This window comes from Aquarana catesbeiana, linkage group LG06 (assembly GCF_042186555.1).
Source record: "Aquarana catesbeiana isolate 2022-GZ linkage group LG06, ASM4218655v1, whole genome shotgun sequence".
In the NCBI taxonomy this organism is placed as follows: domain Eukaryota; kingdom Metazoa; phylum Chordata; class Amphibia; order Anura; family Ranidae; genus Aquarana; species Aquarana catesbeiana.
This window is the reverse complement of record NC_133329.1, coordinates 19,306,204-19,311,735: the sequence shown is the minus strand read 5'-3', so window position 1 is coordinate 19,311,735 and position 5,532 is coordinate 19,306,204.

The following is a 5,532-nucleotide window of genomic DNA, read 5'->3' as shown; positions in this document are numbered from 1 at the left end:
TTTTAGTGTGGTGTGTGTTTTTTATTCATTTTTTTTTTTTATTAACTTTGAATTTTGAAAAACCACTGCGCAAATACCGTGACATAAAGAAGTGCAACTCCCACAATTTTTTTCTATTTGGGCGTCCTAAGTAATTTTCTAGCAAAAAAAAGTAGATTCTTGTGTGTAGAAGTGAAGTGTCTGAAATGGTCGAACGGCAAATAGTTAAATGAGGTGTACCACACATGGCCACTGAAAACAAATTAAACATAATTAATGGATTTATTCAAAAGTAGATACAATTGTCGTCATATTAGATCAAATGCAGATACAAAAATACCAAGTCAATTAATAGTAGTTCCAATGTACGGTACATGAATAAAAAGTTTCAAATGTCAATACATGGTTGGAATAGGGCATCTTAAAAACTTGATGCGTTTCATGAGTGACCGCTCACTTCCTCAGGAGCGGATGCACATAAAACATGTTTATAGAGTAAAACATCAGTTTTAGAATATCTAACTTTAGCAATGAGTAGTATCTTTAAAACCATAGGGGACACCGTAAGGGACCCCATACTTACAAATCGGCTGAGCTTAAGTACTATGGCAACATTCCCATTTGGTGACAGTTAGGAACATCTGACCCGAGAGCTGAAGGAGCGGGACCAAGTAAGACCCAAGGGGGAGCAAATGGAAGGTGGATACACTATGTGTAGAATAGACATAAAAAGAGAGAACACCCAACTACACAAATTTAAGTTGCCAACATCCCTTATGCAATAGATGGAAAAGAGGATACCCCACCAAGGAAATTGGGACTTTAAAGGCAACAAAGGTACACATAATGATTTATTTAAGAATCGTATACAAAAAATATAATTATACAGTTTTCAAACCAATAAAAACACTGATGACTATGGTGATAGATTCCCATGTGAAGTCCAGACAGCCTGGCGCGTTTCAGGACCCAATACGTCCCTTCGTCAGGGGCACTTGTCAAGAGGGAATCACACTGTACAATAAAATTTCAAATACATTAATTAGTATTAATAAGCAGTTTTTACAGTCATTTACAAAGAATGGACATACAGCATAGTAGTTGCATAAGGAACATACCCATAATGATCATTGTAGGCATTCACTGCTAGACCAGTGGCAAAATTAGACTCATGGACAGGCAGCACTTGTGTTAATTAAACACAGTTGTACCGGGCGGGTCCCCACTCATCCACGCAAGGCCTCCAATTGGTAACGAATAGGGGGACGCATCAATGAATATAATTTCTCAATATACGATCTATTAAGGGGGTAGAGGCAGTGTTTAGTCCTACTATTGAGCATCAACAACTTCATGTCCGAAGGATAACTCCTTTTTAACAGACATGAATGCATAGAAGATACAAAACACATGCCAAAAATATCCACCTCCTATCATCATACAATCCTCATCCAAATGGAACAGGGTAGAGCAGGAAATAGCCCCGGCTGGAAACATGCACATAACCGTCACTCATCTGGTTAATTAATTTACGGCTTGGGAATAAATCTGTACAAAAAAGGGTACCTAATACGAACCATATACTTGTCTCAATAAGTTCCTATCAAGAGGGGAGTATGTTTTCCCCTCCAGCAAATATGTGCTTAATATGCATAATGCAGAGTATATAAAGGGAACGGTTCATAGAGCCTAAGCATACTTTCACAAGGACTGTATGTGCAAAAAAGTGATGGTGTATGAAGTATTGTCCAGTTGCCATCCGTCATCGAGAAGATGCTCGCCCGTCTCCGCCATCTAGACGGTGGCAGAGCAATTGCACCTACTGTTGACTTTTAAAATAACCGGGAAGCGTGCGTGGTGCGATGATGTCACACAGCATCACAGTGATATTGCGTCAGGCGCCACATCAATAGCGGCGCTCTTCCGCGTGTTCACCGCTCATGTGCCAGGTTCCCTAACCAGAAATAAGTGCTCAGAGGTTGCCTAGCAACCGTAAACAAAGAAGCCGTGGCTAGGGGACAAAATTAAACTAATGGGTATATGTCTTATGGTGAAAAAATACATAGGAAACACATGGTTATGTTACAAGTTACAATCATATGCACATAGATGTCCTACATTCCCAAGAATACCAAAAAGGGGACCCTAGGCAGAGGCTGCAAGGGCGCCCCCCATAGGACCGGTCCAAGAGGGAGGCTTTGCGAAGAGGGCATCCTGCAGGCAATGCCTACTGACGCAACAACATGGGCCAAGGGGCAGGCATAGTGCCGAGCACCAAACCATAGTGCTACAGGCGTGGTTGTCCACGCCCGGACCACCATGAAAGGCCGCCCAATATATGGGAGGCCCGTGTGCGCCAGACGGGACAAGAAAGGATCCACCCAGGATGGTATCACACATGTCCATGGTCATCGCCACTGGTCCACACAGAAACACCACGATCAGGCAAAAAAGAGAGATGGCCAAGCTGTAAATATATATACAGATAACTTAAATTAAAAAGTGGACATGACATAAGATTAATCATATAACAAATCACATCACTCCCAATTACACCTGAGCATTATATTCAACATGTATTATCCAAGGGGGTGATAGTATGGGTGGGTGGCAATGGCATATTCGATCGAATATGTATGCCATGTGGCAACGATTATCATACGCAATCAATAATGCGTAGTTTAATGTACTAACCATGCACTACTGACGTATGAATTTACTAAATATTAACAATCCAATACTTCTTATGAATTCATTGCTTTTCCAACAAAATCTTTTTTTTTTTTTTTTTAATTTTATTTTTTATATTTTTCATTATTTTTTTTTTATTTTTTATTTGTCTATTAAACCTTATTGGTTTTGTTCTTTTCCCCCTCTTGATGTATTCCTTTGTGGTGTCTGCCGACTGTTGGGTCCCATCGCATTTCCCTCCTCAATATGCCTAACCTGTTACTGCTCTCGTACTCATCATGTAGCGGCTTGGTTCCGCTACATAGATGATATCCTGTTGCTATGGCAGGTCTCCGTGGCCGAACTGGAGGAATGTATTTCTGCGATGAATCAGAATGAAGGCCTCTTGAGCCCCCTAGGGAAAGAGAGCCTTGACTGATGGGGGCATGGCTAGGTGTGTGACAAGGGGAACGATTGGTTGGGACATGGGGATGGGATAGGTCTGAGCTCAGAAAATCGTGTGCCCCAGGGAATTCTGGGTCTTTCGGAAGAGTCGATGGAAGAGCTGCCCACCCTCCGCCCCTTTTTTCCTATGTTTGGTATGTCACAGCTTGCTGCAGTTTTCTTGACCTTGCCAGCAGTTAAAGTTGCTGTAATGGGCTATGCCCTTGATGGAAAATAGGAAATAGGCTGTCTGTCCAGCACTTATGGTAAGGACAGGCACCACTTCCCTCTTTTGGTTAAGTGCTCACAGTACAACTGTGACTGGTACTGGTTAAATATGTTCACATGTTATGTGTTGGAATTTAATAAAGCTGTGGCCTTGCTCTTTCCAACCTAATGGTTGTAAGTGAAGGGCAAGGGTGGTGGGGGACTTTATCCCTTGGTGTTACGTTAAGTGGGACCTAAGCCCATTGCGCCTCAGCAGTCATGAATTTAATTTAAAGTTCACTGTAACATACAGTGAAACCAGTATAATGTTCTTGGATGTTACCATAATTAAAAATATTGATGGGAGTCTGTCGAGTAGACTCTATCATAAACCAACGGCAGGGAATACAATTTTACATGCCTCCAATTCACACCCTCAGCCCCTCCTACGTTCAATTCTGTATAGCCAATACCTCAGGCTTAAACGGAATTGTTCTGACCAAGAATTATTTGCACAGGAGGCGGGTGCTTTGAGGGATAGGCTTTTGATGAGAGGCTATTCACATACTTCCTTAAAGGCCTTTAAGTGGGCCAATGGACATTCGAGACGAGAGTTGCTATTTGGCAAAAAGGAAAAAACGAGTGACAAACAGGTCATCAGAGTGATTACCAAGTACAACAACCAACACAGAGCAGTTAGGAGAATCATTGGTCGGTTGTGGCACATTTTGCGCACCGGTCCTTTGTTGAGTCCACATATACCACAGTTGTAACATAACCATGTGTTTCCTACGTATAATTTCACCTCAAGACATATACCTATTAGTTTAATTTTGTCCCCTAGCCACGGCTTCTTTGTTTACGGTTGCTAGGCAACCTCTGAGCACTGATTTACGGTTATGGAAAATGGCACATGCGCGGTGAACAAGCGGAAACGCCTCGCTATTGATGTGGCGCCTGACACGATATCACTGCAACGCTGTGTGTAGTGATCTCATCACGCCACGCACGCTTCCCGGTTATTTTAAAAGTCAACAGTAGATGCAATTGCTCTTTCACTGTATAGACAGCGGAGACGGGCGTGCATCTTCTCGATGGACGGCAATGGGACGATACTTCATACACCATTACTTTTTTGTACATACAGTCCTTGTGAAGGTATGCTTAGGCTCTATGAGCCATTCCCTTTATAGACTCTGCATTATGCATATTAAGTGTATATTTGCTGGAGGGGAAAACATACTCCCCTCTTGATAGGAACTTATTGAGACAAGTATATGGTTCCTATTAGGTACCCTTTTTTTGTATAGATTTATTTCCAAGCCGTAAATTAATTAACCAGATGAGGGACGGTTATGTGCATGTCTCCAGCCGGGGCTATTTCCTGCTCTACCCTGTTCCATTTGGATAAGGATTGTATGGAGGTAGGAGGTGGATATTTTTGGCATGTGTTTTGTATCTTCTATGCATTCATGTCTGTTAAAAAGGAGTTATCCTTCAGACATGAAGTTATTGATGCTCAATAGTAGGACTAAACACTGCTATACCCTCTTAATAGATCTTATATTGAGGAATTATATTCATTGATGAGCCCCCCTATTCATTACCATTTGGAGGCCTTGTGTGGATGAGTGGGGACCCGCCCGGTACAACTGTGTCTAATTGACGCAAGTTCTGCCTGTCCATGAGTCTAATTTTGCCACTGGTCCAGCAGTGAATGTCTACGATGACCATCATGGGTATGTTCCTTATGCAACTACTATGCTGTATGTCCATTCTTTGTAAATTACTGTAAAAACTGCTTATTGATACTAATTAATGTATTTGAATTTTATTGTACAGTGTGATCCCCTCCTGACAAGTTCCCCTGACGAAGGGGCTTATTGGGTCCTGAAACGCGTCGGCAGTCTGGACTTCACATGGGAATCTATCACCATAGTCATCAGTGTTTTTATTGGTTTGAACACTGTATAATTATATTTTTATATATGATTCTCGAATAAATCATTTTTTATGATATGTGTACCTTGTTGCCTTTAAAGTCCCAATTTCCTTGGTGGGTATCCTCTTTTCCATCTATGTGTAGAATAGAAATGTGTCCATCCATTTTTCATCCAGAGTAATTTATTATAAAAAATATATATAAATGTGTTTAATTTTGTATAACAAAATACTGGTGTGGCATGATAATTAAGAGTCAGGACAAAAACACAAATAGAGTTAGGAGTACAG